Here is an 18,779-nt window from a genome sequence, read left to right on the forward strand (position 1 = left end):
AGCGAAGATGAGGCAACAATACCACAAGGCCAGAAGAGGGCGAGTGAAGTGGCAGGTGGGCCACAGGAACAGCTGGAGGAGCCCAAGAAGAAGCAAAAGAAAGCCAACAAAAAAGGTAAAGAAAAAATTGATAATAACATTGGGGAAAAAATTGTCAAAATGTTCAAATAATGCATCACGGTTTAGGGTAAGTCGCCCAGAGCTCAAGAGGGTAAAGAGAAAAACCGCAAAAACCGCAGGGCCGAGCAAACGGCAGTAACATCCGACGAGGAGGAGAGTAGCGAAGATGAGGAAAGAGAGCACTTGAAGGCTTGGGTGAGATGGAAGGGGGTAATACGCAAAGATAAGCAGAAGAAGACCAGGGCAGAAGGGGCTGGAGACGGTCGGGGGCTGATGGGTCAGGCACGGCAGACAGCGGGGTACCCATCCCACAAGGGGAGGGACAAGGGGTGCTACCAGGAGCTACCCCTCAGGGGGAGAACACCAGCATACCGGTGGCACCGACCGGGCTCACGAACATAACAGTACAAGAACCTGCCACAGTAATGACAAAATATGGCAGGGCCACGGTTGGGAAGGACGCACAGGGGCGTTCGATGAAGGCCCAAGCATGGTACATTAACGAGAAAGTGAAGGAGAAGATATGGAGGAAAGAATTTATAGATATCTTTTCATTGCTAGATGTACAGAAGAGAGGTCAGAATGTAGCACTAGAGGATATAAAAGAGGATGAGAAAGGCTTACTGAGGAGGGCACCGGTAACTAGGAATTTCGATAATTGGACAGCAGCTTTCCAAATTATGTCCACCATCATCCTGCAGAAATACCCAGAAGACGGGTTGTCACTGGTAACATACCAGCAGAGGGTGTTAAAAGTTTACAAAGCATTTGGGGGGGATGCATGGAAAGAATACGACCATGAATTTAGAAAGGAAATAGATTGCTTCCCAGACATAGGTTGGGACGAAGAGAATTTCAATCTGTACATATTTAATGTGCTAAAAGAAAAATGGGACGCCAGGGAGCAGAGCAGTACGGGGAGTTATCAAAGGAGGCAATATTGGCAGAACGATTCTAGAAACGATTATAGATACAGTAACAGAAGATATGAGAGCAATTATGACAGTACAAGGGAGCAGAGTTTTCGGAGCAGGCAATACAACACACAGAGAAGTTGGCAGAACAATATATTGCCAACAGCACAAGGGGCTGGGAGAAGTACCAATGGGCCAAATAGGACAGAGGCGGCACAATGTAGAAACTTTGAAAACGGGGTACCATGCAGCTGGGGCAAGAAATGCAAATTCAGCCACAGATGCGAAAATTGTAGGGGCGAACATAGTACAGCAAAATGTACCAGAACAACATCCAGCACACACAGGGTTCTGGAAAAACGGAGTTGAGAAAAACATGGAGAAAGGGGCCACGCCAGTTAGGGTTGAAAGAATGGAGAAGTGGCTACAGGTGTTCCCAGACAAAGAAATCGCAAAGACAATCAGAAGAGGCTTCCAGGAGGGCTTCAAGATACCTTTTGAGGGTCATGGTTCCCAGAATATCCCCAAAAACCTGAAATCCGCCTTAGAAAACAGAGTGTTAGTGGGCCAGAAGATCAGGAAAGAAGTAGAACTGGGAAGGATAGGGGGACCATACAGGTCTCCCCCATTTGACGAATATATATGCTCACCATTGGGGCTGGTCCCAAAGAAGGAACCAGGCGAGTTCAGGCTGATTCATCACTTATCATACACCCCAGGTGCATCAGTAAACAATGGCATATCACAAGAGGCAGTATCAGTGACCTATGCAGATTTTCAGGATGCAGTACAGGTGGTCAGGAAACCAGGGAAAGGGGCATTGATGGCGAAGGTAGATATAAAATCAGCTTTTCGCTATCTCGTGTGCATATTTTGAGAGAGTGAGTTCATTCTTACAATGGTCACTCACAAAGGAGCTGGAGGAGGCACAAGTAGTCCACTACTTGGACGATTTCTTATTCGTGGGAACACAGGGTTCCGAATTATGTAGGGTGACCTTGAATAAATTCATGACATTAACAGAGGAGTGGGGTTTCCCGCTGGCAGAAGAAAAAACAATGGGCCCCACTCAGAGAATACAATTTCTGGGTATAGAAATAGACTCACGAAAAGGAGGGTGCAGGATCCCGGAGGAAAAGGTAGCGGACCTTTTGAGAACAATCAAAAGCCTAAAAGGGAAAAACAAGGCCACGGTTAAGGAACTACAATCACTGGCAGGTAAACTAAACTTTGCTGGCAGGGTTATACCACAAGGCAGGATATTTCAGAGAAGGATTGAACAGCGAACAAGAGGGGCAAAAGAAGGTCACCACAGAGTCAGAATTGGCAGGGGAATCAAGAAAGATTTGGAAGTGTGGGGTGTATTCCTTAAAACATTCAACGGAGCGGTGATCTGGCGCTCACCACTAAACGAAGAAAACAAAAGGGTGCTATTTACAGATGCAGCCGAGGGTTTTGGTTTTGGGGCAATATCAGGAACAGACTGGTGCGCAGAAAAGTGGCCAAAAGCATGGCTGGAGGCATCTTGGACAAGTAATATCACATTACTGGAGCTGTTCCCTATCTGGGTAGCTCTGTGTGCCTGGGAGGCAGAGCTGAATAGCAAGGTGCTAAATGTGTGGTCAGACAATATGGTTGTAGTACATGTAATAAACAATGGAAGCGCATCATGCCCGCTGGTATTGGAGTTAATGAGGGAAATTACATTGGAGTGTCTGAATAATAATGTGGTATTAAAGGCGAGACATATCGTCGGGGAAGCAAATGTGGTCGCTGATGCCTTGTCTCGTCTCCAGTGGGATAAATTCCGAGAGCTGCGGCCGGACGCAAACAGGATAAAAACGCCCACGCCACAAAAGGCATGGGTCGCATTAGAAGCAATGGAGAAAAAACGGTCAGCTACAAGGTTGACTCAGAAGAGGAAGTACAAGGCCAAGTGATAGAAAGATTGGCCAGGAACGCCATAACATACAAGACTGGTAAGCAATACAAGAAGCATGTAAATAATGTGTTAAAAGAAACTGGTTTGCAAGATGTGGGGGAGATCACAATCTCCAAAATGTGTGAATTCCTGGAGAAAGTATTTGCGCAAGGGAAAAGAAAAAGCTGGGCGGCAGCTCACTTGGCCGCTGTCGCATATACCTCTAAGGTGGCAGGGGTGACAGACCCAACATGTAGCCCTCGGATAAAATATGCAATGAAGGGCTGGGCAAAATTGGAAGGAAAGAAGCCGGATAGTAGGAGACCACTAAATTTTGGTAAAATGATAAAGCTTTTGCAGTTGTTGGAAGGCACGTGCAGCGACAATTATGAGACAAGGCTGTTCAGGGCAGCATTTGCACTAGCGTATTATGGGGCTTTTAGGATTGGGGAACTGGTAGTACGCAACACAGTTGCAGGGGACGGCCTAGCAAGAGGCGAGATCAGCTTAGGGTCCAAGGGCATGTCAATACTACTTAGAAAATCGAAAACAGACCAGATGGGGAAAGGTAGAACAATAGAGCTGAATTGTATTAAGGATAGGGGGCACTGCCCCAGGTGCATCACCCAGGAATTTATCGAGGTACGACCCGATGTAGGGGGACAACTACTAATTCACAGGGACGGCAGGGCGCTCAGCAGATATCAATTCCAGGCAGTGCTAAAGAAAACCATAGCCCTAGCAGGATGGGATGCAGCGGAATTTGGGACCCACTCCTTCAGAATAGGGGCAGCCACGTCGGCATGGGCAGGAGGTTTGGGAGAAAAAGGAGTGAAAGAAATCGGGGGGTGGAGGTCTCAATGCTTCAAAAGATATGTAAGAGAACACTTGATATGATTTCTTTCCTATCCACCCAATGCAGATACAAGCCCATACAAGTCGGCATGGATAGGCGGCCACTCATTTGTAACCCGGGCAGGCAGGTGGATCGAAGATTTCAAAGAGGGTCTACATTTTAAAAAGACAATAACATCCTGATGGGGCCTCCCTGGGATGCACAAGGGAAGATATCCACGACCGGTTGTCGGATTTGATCGGTTTCAGGGACCCACCCGAGTACCTGGTAATCCACCTGGGCGGAAATGACCCAGTCAAAGCAAATAAGGGCGAACTGCTGCGCAACATGTGCGAGTCCCTAAGGGCGATAGCGCATTGCTGGTGGAAAACCGAAATTTTCATGTCGGAGATAATCACACGCAGAGTCTGGTACGGCGCGCACAGGAGGCATGCAATCGAAGTTGCAAGGAAAAAGCTCAACAAGGCAGTAGAAAAGTACTGCAGAAGCATGGGGCTCCAGTTTATAAAGCATGGTTTGTCCCAGAACAATCCAGAGTTGTTCCACCAGGACGGGATACATATATCCAACAAAGGGATGGGAATTTTTACGGATAACATTTTTAGAGCCTTAGCTGAGCGAGGTTGTAAGTAGGGACGCTTTTTGGGGGGACCTGAGCGGCCGAGGCTTCACCCATTCAGGTGTGGCGGCACGTGTCCAGGATCGGATGCCCCGGGTAAATAAGACCAGCCAAGAAGAGGGCGGGGCATCTACACATCCTAGACACGAAGTGCCCAAAAGCGAGTTGGTGTCATTATTGCTTGTTATGTTATTATTGGTGCTATTTTCTGTAGAAAATAAAATAAGCCTACAGCCATAATTTTTCCACCAACAAAAAAAACTGTCTGTTTATTACTGCAGTATCTGGGGTATCAGGGGTAGGGAATATGAGCGAAGGGGAGCCCACACTACTCAGCCTATGCCCCAGGCCCCGTGCGGCACAAAGTGCGGCACGATAGAGGGCCTGGGGGTTAGGCGCGGGGTGGGGGAACCAAACGGCGCGAATAGCAAGGGGAGGGGCAGCCAAGCGGCGCCCCCACCCGCGGCGTAGCCAAGGCAACGCAAACATTCAGGGGAAAGGTGTTAAAAATAACAACAAGGGGGCAGGAGGAAGTCCTGCCCCCAGCCAGCACAACAATAGGCCACCAGGGTATAAATACCCCTAAGAAAGAAGGTAAACTACAAACAGGTAAGGAGCTCACCTACTACGGGTAGGCTCCCAGGGCCTGGATCAGGGGGAGAAGGAAACGTTTTGCCACACAACCCACCCAGCAAAGGGCAAGGAGAAAGAACAAGGAACAGGAACACCGAGTACTTCCTTCGGTACACGGTTGCAGAAAGTCGTAGGCGGCGGAACGTGTCCAGGATCGGATACCCCGGGTAAATAAGACCAGCCAAGAAGAGGGCGGGGCATCTACACATCCTGGACACGAAGTGCCCAAAAGCGAGTTGGTGTCATTATTGCTTGTTATGTTATTATTGGTGCTATTTTCTGTAGAAAATAAAATAAGCGTACGGCCATAATTTTTCCACCAACAAAAAACTCTGTCTGTTTATTACTGCAGTATCTGGGGTACCAGGGGTAGGGAATCTGAGCGAAGGGGAGCCCACACTACTCAGCCTAAAGGTTGTGCCAGCCACAGGTTGCAGTCCCCTGGCCTCCGTGCTAGTAACCCAGTCTCCAATTACTCGCCTGACATCATCATTCCAAATCAGCTGTACCTGGAGATGCGTTTTCCCCAGTCTGAAGACATTTGAAACCTCTCAGCCGTTGGAAAGAATTCTGATGGGTCTGGAGGAGGCTGTCTCCTATAGACTAAATGAATAGCAAATGCTGAAAGGCTGGCCCACGGAAATAATAAAATAAGCAACATTACAGTTTTAAATGGAACTTAATGTTAGATTTTTCCCACTTCTAAGCACGGCAACACTTGCTATTATTACCCAATTTTATGGTACCCAAATTGTCAAGGCTTGGTCAATAGGGGGATTTGAACCTGTGTCCTGCACACAGGCTGAAGAAAGAAGCCTGAGATGAGTCCTTAACTCACTAAGCTATCTTGCCACCTTGAAATGTAGTGAGCTACACAGATGGATTGTATTAAAAAAAAGTGAAAGAAAGTGTCTTAAATGAAAAGCCCACGACACCGCAATGGCCTTAGACTGATTAGATTGAAAAACGAAAATAAGTGGCAGGCAGGAGGCATAGAAATAGGACAAACAGGGTTGTATCCCAACAAAAACATCCAAATGACAATGAATAGTACGGTGCCTACCAGCATGTGAGCGTAATTAAGATAAGCTAAGGATTGTCAGCCCATATTTTGGGACCAAGAGTGGGACCGAGAAGCATGGGACCAAGAAGCATGGGACTAAGAAGCATGGGAACAAGAAGCATGGGACCCAGAAGCATGGGACTAAGAAGCATGGGACCAAGAAGCATGGGACCCAGAAGCATGGGACCAAGAAGCATGGGACTAAGAAGCATGGGACCAAGAAGCATGGGACCCAGAAGCATGGGACTAAGAAGCATGGGACCCAGAAGCATGGGACCAAGAAGCATGGGACCAAGAAGCATGGGACCCCGAAGCATGGGACTAAGAAGCATGGGACCCAGAAGCATGGGACCAAGAAGCATGGGACCCAGAAGCATGGGACCAAGAAGCATGGGACTAAGAAGCATGGGACCAAGAAGCATGGGACCCAGAAGCATGGGACTAAGAAGCATGGGACCAAGAAGCATGGGACCCAGAAGCATGGGACTAAGAAGCATGGGACCAAGAAGCATGGGACCCCGAAGCATGGGACTAAGAAGCATGGGACCCAGAAGCATGGGACCAAGAAGCATGGGACCCAGAAGCATGGGACTAAGAAGCATGGGACTAAGAAGCATGGGACCAAGAAGCATGGGACCAAGAAGCATGGGACTAAGAAGCATGGGACCAAGAAGCATGGGACCCAGAAGCATGGGACTAAGAAGCATGGGACCAAGAAGCATGGGACCCGGAAGCATGGGACTAAGAAGCATGGGACCAAGAAGCATGGGACCCAGAAGCATGGGATTAAGAAGCATGGGACCCAGAAGCATGGGACTAAGAAGCATGGGACCAAGAAGCATGGGACCCAGAAGCATGGGACTATGAAGCATGGGACCCAGAAGCATGGGACTAAGAAGCATGGGAACAAGAAGCATGGGACTGAACACTAAATAATTAGACAGCTTCGGCTAGAAACGAAACAGCATCAAATGAACGGTAAATACTGCTGATGTCATCATAACTGCCACGTTGCCCCATTTCATATGTAGCACCTGTGACTTCGTCACATCAAGCCTGCTCCCACATCACGATATAATAATAATTTCGCATGTATATAGTATCAGCAGGCTCTGCACGGATGTCAAAGCGAGTGCTCTACTCGCTGTGCCACATGAGGCATAGAGAGGGGCATGGAGCTACGGGAAGGGGAGGCGCAGGAGGCGGGAAGTTCAGTTTTGGTGTTTGGAGTTGTAGAATAAAGACGTGCTTTATCCTCCTCCTGTCTCCGCCTCCTCATTGCCTGAAGCGTTGAGTGAGGCCGTGTGGGTGATCCTCCTGACTGGATAAACCAGGATTTTACAGCACCTTGATACAATCCTATGGGCCTACAAGTCCCAGCATGCTGTGTTAAAAGGCAGAACTGTCTCAATGAGTCATGCATGACATGGTGGCAATTAACAGCTAATTTTCACACCACTGAACCCAAATGAGTTAAGAATAGTCTGCGAGTTCAGGGGCACCACAGAAATACCTGCAGCCCCTCTTGTACCTGAGGCCGCATCTATTCAGGGAGCTCCAGGTTGGCTGACGGCCTAGGTATCTCATTGAAAGGTTCTTGCTTCCCGGCATGCCCCGCCAGGGACTTCCTTGTTACAGGCTTGATGACGTAGTGACCCGCTTTGGAAGAGCACCAGGGATGATGGGGCATGCATGCCCAAGAGTGCGGTAATAGACAACAAAGGACATTAGAACTGCCAGAAGATTTGATTACTAATAAAACATTGTATAACAAGATAACATTTTATATTTTACATTTGAATCCAGTAAGATAGCTCAGTGGGTTGAGCACTCGCTGCTGTGATCTATGTGTGATCTGCAGGTCTCTGATTCGAATCCCGGCAAGGCCAACTCAGTTCTTCATCCTTCTGGGGTTGAAAAATGAGTACCCACCTCGGTTGGGATGGTTAATGTATGTAAATATGTTCTATGTACAGCGCTTTGGCGTAAACGCTAGATAAATAACACATCATTATCATTACAGAAGAGCACAGTTGTCTGGCGATCCAGCAGATGACTATGTCAATAAATTGAGTGTGCAGGCTGCCGCCTGCATTTGCAAAACATATGCAGATGACTTAACAATGGCTTGTGCATGAACTGTGAAAAGTCACAAGAGAGATTCATACAAGAAAAAGAGCTTACACTTGATAAAGCATTCCAAATAATCTGGCACATCAAATAAACTTCCACTGGGAAACAAGCAAAAAAACAGCTGCCTGCGCTACTGCCTCAGAAATCCAAGCCCTAAACCTCAAACCTACAGTCAGGCACGAGAAGAGGAACCAAAGCACTTGAGACGGATGAGATACTAGGAAACGTTCAGAGGAACAACTGTTCTAGATGGGATCTATGTGATTATTGCGATGGCCGAAAATGCCGACTTTTTTTTCCAAACCCCTTTACACCACATATATATGGGGGGGAGACCGCCCGCAGGCCCCCCATATTAATATGATATTTTATACCCCGCCCCACATATATATGTGGTGTGAAGGAGGGTCCAAAAAAACGAAAAAGTCGGCATTTTAGCAGTCTTAATTGTGAGGGCGACAATTTGGTATGTTTCCTTCCAGGTGCAATACTACAGACCAAATCAGGCAATATACAAGGGAGCCGGCAAGGCACAAGATTCCAAAGTGTTTTCCAAACTAGACATGAAAGATGCTCACTATGAAGTGAAGCCACAAAAGTCCTCTACTTCCCTCCTTGCATTCATGACATCACTTGGAAAATCACACACGCTCTTCAGGCAGTGCTCAGCAGCCTCAGTCTTCCAGAGAACCATGGAATCATTCTTGGGAGTACAAGGGTGGGTATGGTGTACTAACAAACCGCAGATCAAGGTCAAGAGAAGATCACAACCCGCGATGAACATTGTGCTCCAAAAATGAAGCTCAGCTGGAATGTGACTATGCAAAGAGAACAGTGTCATTCAGATCAACGTGGTGGAGTACTTGGGATACTCCATATCATAAAGCAGCATGAAGCCCAGACATTATTTGCTTAGCACCATAACCAATGCCCCTGTGCCTCGCAACAAGGGGCAACTCAAGTCGCTCGGAGGCCTGTCTGAGTAGTAAGGCATGTTTGTGAACATGTTCTCAGTCTTCCTACTTAAGAAAGGGCAAGAATTAGCAAGGGGCGAGCATAGGGCAAGGGCTTCTGTAAGATCTAAGCAAACATTGCCCAGGGACCTTGCCTCCAGCCCTTTCACCCAAGAGTCAAGGCATATGTTATAGTAGGTACCACTGCCTATGGGTTGGCTGCCATGCTCATGCAGAAGAGACATGACAAGCAGATAGTAGGAGACTTCACATTTAGGATGCCATCAGCTGTGGAGAGAAACTACCCAGTGATCAAAAACGAGATGCTGGTTTGCGCTCTAGCAACTGAATAGTTCTGCACATATGCATGTGAAAGAACATTCTACCTGTTCACTGACCATACCCCCTTGCTCCATCTACTTAGCTAAGGAGGCAAGAAGAGATCCAGGCCAAGACTAGCAAAGCCTGCAGCCAACCTGCAGAAGTATGCAGAAGTACAGGTTCGAGATACATCACATACCAAGATGGAGAAATGGACAGGCAGACTGGCTGCAGGCTTTGCTGGTCTTGGTCTGGATTTCTTCTTGCCTCCTTATATAGGTAGATGGAGCAAGGGGGTATAGTGGCTGGAGCCCTCTGCTAGCCCCGCACTAATTCTTGAAAGGCACCGTTCTCTTTGCATAGTCACATTCCAGCTGAGCTTAATTTTTGGAGCACGTTGTTCATTGTAGCGTTGTGATCTTCTCTTGACCTGCGGTTTATTAGTATATCGTAACCGCCCCCCTATGCAGACAGCGGAGGGAACACATAGGGCACAAGGGCCAGGAAGGGATCAAACAAGCTACAAGCTGCAGCAGATGGTGCCAGTTAATGGTGAAACACAGCTCCCTCCTGTCTGAAAATGGCCTTCTTAAACTAGGTGGTAGACAGAGTACCGGCCTAGTAGGAGAAAAGGGTGGGCGTGCACTGGGATATCGATGCAGAGCCCACTGTGAGTGGTCCTGCACCTCCGCCTATTGATGTACAGTGCTAAAAGCACCAGTATATGCTGCCCTCACTCTTACAACACTGGCACAGCACAGGCAACACCCACACACTAAAAGTTGCTGAGGAAATATATGGATTCCTTATCTAGTGAAAAGGGGCAAGCCTACCACTGATAACAAGTTAAAGTCCACAAACTTTGGGAACGCCATTGTAAAGGTTTGACCTATTATTAAACGCTAAACGTAAAATAAAACCAACATTTCTAAATCCTCGACTCGCCCATTTGTTTTGGAATTTTGATAATGTGTTAATATGTTAATAGTGTTTTGTATTTTGTTTGTTTATTGTTGTTGCATGCGCCCTTGTTTGTACGTTAACATGTGAATGTTAGTTATTGTTTGGTGTGACATATAGTATGTTAATGGTAATAAGTCCATGTTCTAGAGCAATCGTTCTTTCTGTATGTGTGAGAGTATGTTTTACTGTTATTTATTTTGATTTGTATATTAGGATTATTTTTAAAATTGTAGTGTGATTCTTTTTTTTTTTTTAGAATGCATTGTATATTTGCTTTTTTGTTGATCCCAGCTCATATTTTCTGCTGTGTAGGCCATATCTGGATATGGCGTCTGTCATCTTCTGGTTTCATGCTTTCACTCGGTAGCTTTGTCCCGCATGATAATTCAATGGAGATATGAATTGCACTTCTGCGTAAAATTCGCCAGCAACCACTGACCTTGAATCATTTAGAAGGCCTGTGTCGCCTCAGAATCCACCCACTCCTTGACCTCCAAATAGAGAGAGAGAAAGAGAGAGAGAGAGAGAGAGAGAAAGAAAGCGAGAGAGAGAGCGTGTGTGTTTGTGTGTGAGTGTGCGTGCGAGCGCGAGAAGCCATGCTTCTCCCTGCTGTGCACCTGCAATATGAGAGGGAAGCTGGCTCTAAACACAGCTCTTTGTCCTCCCTGGGGTAAAGAGAGGCTTGCACTGCTGCTAATTCGATACTCAGCATCCCATTTTGTTTATAAGCCTCTGTATAATACATCCCGAAAACAATTTGACATTATTTGGGTGAACACAGTAGTTGTGTCACTTGGGTGGAGGATTGTTCGAGAAGGGAGCACCCCTGAAAGGTTTTACGGCCTCTGGTATAGATTCTTGAAGCAACCTCAAAGTGTGGCATACAGATGGAAATTGCACAGTTTCATCCTTTCACCCTCTGTGATGAATTATATTTCAGTGACATACCAGATATTTCGCAGGCGAGTGTGACATCTGCGTTCTTCGGCACAGACTGGGAATGCAAATTGAGGACAAACCGAGGCGCTCTCTTCAAAGGGTGTGTGGAGTCTGACATCCTGTCATAGCGATTGGAACTGAAAGGCAAATCAACAAACCATCAGCACAGTACATTTTGTGCGCTGGCATTTACAGGGAGTATGCCTCTAGCGCCAAAAAAACCCATCGCAGAATAATTTGTGTAAACATTTTTCAGGTGCAAATATATCAATTAAGATCTAGAGAAAGGTCAACAGCAATTAGCATTCAAAAATAACTTGAAGCACCAAATGTTTGTTTGCAGTGGGGCAAAATAAAAGAGAAGACAGAGACTGCAGAGGTGTTAAGGGTACAAGTGGAACATAATCCAAGGAGGATGTACATTGTACCCACCGATAATGACTGCATAAGAGATGCGGGGGAGCAAAGCTGAAGGGTACACTTAAACCACTGCTACCTCATCTGCTTGCATCTTGATTACATTTGAATACTGTCTTGTTCTGGCACTTCTTATGTTGTTTTTGTCTTTTCTGTTTTTGGTGTAGACACTGAGGCCTAAGGGCGAGTGGAGAGTTACATGAAATTAAATATATAAATAAATTCATAAAGAAACTTGTTAGGCAGCTGATTTGTCAGTCTCTGCCTATATAGTTTATACAGGAATATAGGCAAATGAGGCATGCAGGGCAAACTTCATACCATCAATACCTCAATCCCATGAAGTCCGTACCACCCGTATATTGAAAGTGGTGGATTGGTGGTGCTCGTCCCGCAGGGTTAAAACTGCTGCGACGGCAGAATTGTGTCTGTCTAAAAACATTATGAAAAATAAGTCACTTCGACTCCACCAGCACCTCTGCTGAAATCCCAAATCGTCTGTTCCTGCCCCAGCCTGTTCCCGGTCACAAACGCTTCCTTGAAACAGGAAGTATTTCATGTGTACTTTTCTCAGTAAATAATTTTGAACCAGGGGGAGGGCGTGGCCAGCTAGCCATGCAGTAGGACGTGTCCCGGAGCTGCTCCTATGGATCCGAGATCGATCCCATGAAACACACGCTCAAAATGACTTACGGCGCTTAAGAATAGAAGCAGGGACGTTGGAACGTGTGCTCTATACTGACTGAATATTGCAAACAAATCGGAGGCTTCATTGATATAAAAAGAAACGTTATCCGGATGCGGCTGCACCGAAAGACTGGGGCACAAGATGCCGGCTAACAAAGGACCCAAGCCTAATGACCCGAGCGGTGGACGGTGAAGACTGGAGGAAGGGATTGTGGAGTGTGCGGCCGGCCGCACGAAGAAACACATTGCAGAGCCCTTAGTTGTATTGGTGACAAAAGCACATGCACCGTGGACACAGCGTTCGCGGTGCGGAGGGGGCTGAGAGCGGCAGCGGCAGGCATTAGAAAGAAAACAAAGTTTCACAGGCGGCTACAATTGTAGCATCGAGGGAGCCGTCCGGGGCTCCGTGAGGCACATGCAGACCCAGCACAGATTGCTGGAAGCACCTCTGCGGCATGCGAACAGCGGCCGATGAAGAGGATACATTGTTTAAAGCACAAGGAACTACTTTTGTGCTGGAGGCAACGTGATCTCACTGCTCCCAGACGACAGACATTGTCGGGCTGGACCGGATGCAGCGGAGCATTGTTGCACCTCTAAATGCAAGGCTTGGGAGGCGATACCGTTGCCCACATGAACTAAGGGCAGAGAATGATATGATATGATATGATATGGTATTTGTAACGCGCCTATACACAAGTGTTTCAAGGCGCGACGAGGCAGGGAGGGAGGGAAACAAGGGGAAGACAGACAAACGATCCTACTAGGCCAGGTGTCATTCAGATCGCGCAAGTGCGGAGGTAAGGGCAAAAGGAGGAAGTGCAGGGGGAGGAGGTGGGGGGGAAGTGCAGTACAAGGTAAGTAGCGTAAAAAATAATAAATAATAAATAATAAATAAAAAGGGCCAGCTGGTGGCAAGTGCGAGGTAAGTGCAGAGCAAGTGCTGGGAAGGGGGCTGTAGGGATATAGTGACAGTCCCACAGTGCAGGGGGAGCCAGGGAGGCAGTGCAAGTGGAGAGTGGCTGGGCCCTGGACCGAGGTTGCTGAGAGTGGCCCAGATGCAGGTTTAGTGCTGAATTCAGTGGGGAGTTAAGCAGGTTTAGCAGGGGAGAGGGAGAGAGAAGGCAGAAGCGAAGAGGAAGGTTTTGAGGTGCTTCCGGAACCGGAGATGGTTCTCCTCAAGTTTCAGCGGCAGGAAGGCTGTTCCAGAGGGAGGCCCCTGCTGCGGAGAGAGATCTACCCCCAGCTCGTTGCTTCGAGAAGCGGCTGACCATGAGGGAGTTGGAGACGGATGAGCGAAGGGCTCGTGAAGGAAGATATTTAGGAAGAGAGAGTTGAAGGTATTTAGGTCCCAGGCCCCAGAAGGCCTTGTGGACAATGCAGAGGGTTTTGAACTTAATCCTCGCAGCCACTGGGAGCCAGTGAAGAGATTTCAGTCCTGGAGAGATACGGTCCCTGGGCTTGAGGCCAAGGACAAGTCTCGCAGTTCTGTTCTGGATAAGTTGCAGAGGGCGGAGAGTGGAGGCAGGCAGATTAAGATAGAGGCTGTTACAGTAGTCCAGCCTTGAGAGAACCAGGGCTCGGGAGACAGTGAGCTTCTGGGTGCTGAAGGCGAGCTGGGCATGAATAAAAGATGTTAAGGAACGCATGTAATAAATAATAACAAACGCCCTTGGTGTGCAGTGGAACTTTAAGTTTTAACTTGAATGCAGCCCTATTGCAAGGATAGTTGGGTGCTCTGTTCCTATGAGAAGCTAAGATACTTTAGCACCTGGAGTGCGCTGGACGACTGCCCTTCGCTGTAAGGGGGCCTGGGAACCGTATCACCACTAAGGGTAGGGAGAGCACCCATAACCTGCATGAGGAGACGGGTGGAGCACCCCGGCACTGCCAGGTAACGCAAATATAAGGGCATGCTGCCATTACTGTAGCAGGAGCAGTACATGTGCTGGCGCCTCCTGGATAGTTGCCGTATACCATGATAGTTGAAGACAGGTGGCAGGCATTGAAGGGTACAGACAGCATCAAACATATCTACTGACGCTCAGAAGGAGGAGAACCCAGTGATCCAAGGAACAAACAAGGGGGGGCCGACCACAGCAGCCAGAGGAGATACATGGGAGGACGCGACCCACTCGAAGGTTTTGGAGAAGTTGCCAAGTCTGCACGACACAAAGGGGACCACAACCAGAAAAAAGTAGCGGCGTGAAGAAAACGAGGAGCCCAAGAGATGGGTGGTCATGCTGACAGCACAAAATAGTCGCCAGGAAGCAGTAAGTTAATTAGAAACATGGGAGGACACAGCCCACCCGAAGACACAGCGTCACAAATACGAACTTATATGGGGGCTTCTCATGGACAACTGCCCTGGGCCTGGAGTGACACACTGGTGTTACACTGGTGTTACACCACGACAGAGAGGCAGGATTGATATGCCACAGACCAAGTAACCTTAGATACATAACGGAGATTGCAAGATGGCGGGACGAGGAACCGTTAGCAAGAGCAAAAACAAACAATCCACGAAGGAAGCATTTGCTAAGACGCAGCAGTCTCCTGTGGCGTCAACGCACAGCGGTGCGACAGCACCGGCGGAGAGCACCCCAGCGGCTGAAAACCACCAGATACTAACGGGGCTGAGAGACTCGTGGGGGATAGCGATGGCGGACCTGCGTACTTCTTTGGAGGCTAAAATAGATGCATATAAATCACCCTACTCCAACAAGATGTTGGAACGCTGGCAGAGAGAACGAGCAGCCTGGAAAGTGCAGTGAAAACCAACACAGACACTAGCACTAGCAACACAAAAGAGGTACATATATTGAAGCAACAGGTGGCCAACTTGGAGAACCGCACCGAGGAAGCGGAAGGGAGGGCACGAAGGAACAATATCCGCGTGGTCGGACTGCCAAGACCCTACAGACTATGTGGAGAACTTGATCTTGCAGGAAATTGGAGCTGACAAACTCTCGCAGGGATTCACGGTGGAGCGAGCACATAGAGCCCTCATGAGGAAACCGAAGCCTGGGGCCTCGAGCACCATCACAGCGTATTCTGACTACACAATGTTGGTCCAGAGGCAACGGTACAGCTATGTGGGAATCAAGAGGAGATTACGCATGGCCGGAATCATGTACATGCTCCTGTACCCTGCGAAACTGAAAGTGCTTCACAAAAGTAGAATGTTCTTTTTTGACACCCCAGAGGAAGCAGCGGCATGGTTGGATCTACAGGGTTGCCCGGAACGAGATGCGGAGAAGGCCCATGAGGAGCACGATAAGTGATGGGGATATTATATGCATATCGAAATGGGGGAGAGCGGCTACCCCAGTAGAGACTATGATAGTGATAAGATAAACGGGTGTGACCGAGTAATGCTGACATTTGGCAGGATGTCTTTGATTTTGTTGAACTTAAAGGACTGGAATATAGAAGATTGAATATATAAGTGAATTAAGCAGCTATGTGTGGTTGAATTAAAGCGAAACAGGAGCGGCAGGATAACAGCGCCCTATACCCTAGTAGTAGTAATAGTCGCAGGATAGCCATTAGGGCGACCTCACCCTGCTGAGCTTCGAGTAAAGGCTATTGCCAGAAAGGGCTAGATGTGGGGGTGCCTGAGAACCAGGGATGGAGCTGGGCAACAGTTGGGGGGGGGGATTATGTTGGGGATGGGAAGAGAGGTGGGAGGGAGGGGGACTGGGGAGTTTGGTGTGTTTTTGGTTAAGGGGTGTTTAAACCGGGGAACGAGCCTATGCAGAAGGGAATGGAACTTCGATTTAGACTGCACCTGTGGGAGGTGGAATGGAACTTGGAGAAGCCATGGGGGACCTTAAAATAGTAACATGGAATGTAAGGGGGCTAAATAGTTACCTCAAGAGAAATAAGGTGATGTTGTACATGCCAAGGCAAAAAATAGACATTGCACTGCTACAAGAGACGCACCTGACACGGGAGAAAATGGATTCGATTGCTAGGAAGTGGAAGGGGGTGATGGTGAGCTCCTCATATTCTGCCTATGCCATGGGAGTGCTTATTTGGGTGGCACCACATGTCCCATTCCAACAGTTACATGAGGTGGCTGAGACAGACGGGAGGATGGTAATATTGAGGGGACTGGTGGAAAATAGGGAGATAAGCATAGTAAATACATACGCCCCGAACCAGAACACAGCGGGGTATATCAGAACATTGTGTACTAATCTGAGCGCGTGTGTGGAGAGCGCAGTGATTTGGGGAGGGGACTTTAAATGCGTACTTAACCCAAGGGTGGACAGATCGGAAGGAAAGATGGATAGACCCGCCCCTGCTGCTAAAGCGCTGCAAACATTGCTTGGTGATTTTGGTCTAGAGTATGCATGGAGAATGAGACACCCCCAGGAGAGGCAATATTCGCATTATTCTGCCCTGCAGCAGTTACACACGAGGTTGGACTACGTCTTTACTACACCTGTCGTGGTAGCGGAGATAACACAAATAGAATATAAAGCAAGGGTTCTTTCAGACCACTCGCCCCTGATTCTTGGATGGCAATACTGCCCCCCGAGAGCAAGGATTCCGACATGGCGCCTGCGAGCGGAGGCACTGAGAGACCCCTTTTTTAGGGAGGACATGAGGGAGGAGATTGCAAACGTTTTCGAGACGAATACTGGGAGTGTGGATTTGGCAGGAACACTGTGGGAGGCCTTTAAAGTCGTGATGAGAGGGGTAGCCATAGCAAAATCTAAAGGACTACAAGGTGGGATTTTAGCTGATCTACGAGAGACGGAGCAGAAACTGGAGGCGGCCTTAAGAGGCGAAGATAGCACTAAAGAGAAATTAGAACGGATACTTATGCTACAGCAGAAATGCGCGGAGCTCTGGGATAGGCTGTGTATCCTCAATTATAAAAAATATGTAGAGAGACAGCATGCGGGTGGGGATAAGCCAGGACGTCTCTTGGCATGGTTATTTAAGAACGAAACCCCCAGAGTCACGATCAGGACCATAACAACGGAAGACGGTAGTGTAGCAGACACCCAAGAGGAAGTTAACCAAGAGTTTGCAGACTATTATAAGATATTATATGGAGACGATAGTAAGAGCAGTCGTGCTACGATAATAGAAATATTGGAGGATATAGGGTTGCCCAAGATAAGTGAGGAGGAAAGAGAGGATTTAGATGCACCAATTACCCTAGAAGAACTGGGGGAGGTGGTGAGACTCCAGGGGCGGATGGGCTCCCAAGCAAATTTTATAAAGTATACATGGAAGAGTTTCTCCCCCCACTGTTAGAAATGTTGAACTAAGCGTTTGAGATGGGAAGTTTACCAGAGTCACTGTGAGAAGCGATAATAATACCGCTCCCCAAACCTAATAAGCCTGTGCATAGCTGCAGCTCATATCGTCCCTTGTCATTGCTGAATCAGGACAGCAAGATACTGATGGCTGTCCTGGCAACTAGATTAAAAAAGGTTATCGGTAGGTTAATACACCCTGATCTGACGGGTTATGTCCCAAACAGGAACATCTCTAATAATCATAGACGACTCCAACGAATTATTAAGAGTGGTAGCGAAAATGTAGGCGAAATGGCAATTGGAAGGCTATGGGTTGGGGCCTGAATATGTACGGTGGGCGAAATACTGTATAGGGAACCACTGGCTAGAGTTAAGATGGGATCGGTGATATCGGAAAGGTGGCAGCTCAGCAGGGTCACCAGACAGGGTTGTCTGTGGTATCCAATGCTCTACATACTGGCCCTGGAACCTCTAGCAATATATCTGAGACAACAATATGATACCATAGGCATTGAGGTGAAAGGGGAACGACATCTGATCTCCCTATAAGCGGATGATATGTTACTATACTTGAGGCACCCGGAGGAAAACCTCCAATACATTCTAGAGGTAATGGAGATATGCAGACTTTTCTGGTATAGCGGTGAACCCCCCAGAAGTCGAGCATGTTCCCACTGGGTGGGTACAAAGGGATCCCAGTGGAGCGGTTACCCGTATTGCAGGTGCCATGGGCGATCAGAACTTTTCGATACTTAGGGATAGACATATACCACACAGTGGAAGAGGAGCATAGGTACAACACAGAGGTGGCTATTAAAAAAATTGAGGTTGCCCTTAGCAATGATGGGGCGGGGAGCAATGTTCAAGATGGTGGTCTTGCCTAGGCTCCTGCGCTACTTTGGGAACATACCATATCTGATACCTAAGAAGTTCTTCATCAAACTGAACGGTATGTGCAGGG

General features: G+C 47.8%; 1 long non-coding RNA gene across 1 annotated transcript in view; it reads right to left on the reverse strand.

Annotated features, from left to right (window-relative positions):
• The window catches only part of LOC138510910 (uncharacterized), a 299,843-nt gene that overhangs the window by 231,500 nt on the left and 49,564 nt on the right, over positions 1-18,779 (reverse strand). The window contains exon 2 of the long non-coding RNA XR_011280460.1: positions 11,445-11,572. This is a non-coding gene — a long non-coding RNA (uncharacterized lncRNA). The remainder of the gene's footprint in view (positions 1-11,444; positions 11,573-18,779) is intronic.

Source organism: Ambystoma mexicanum, chromosome 6p, assembly GCF_040938575.1.
Source record: "Ambystoma mexicanum isolate Mex_15411 chromosome 6p, UKY_AmexF1_1, whole genome shotgun sequence".
NCBI lineage: Eukaryota > Metazoa > Chordata > Amphibia > Caudata > Ambystomatidae > Ambystoma > Ambystoma mexicanum.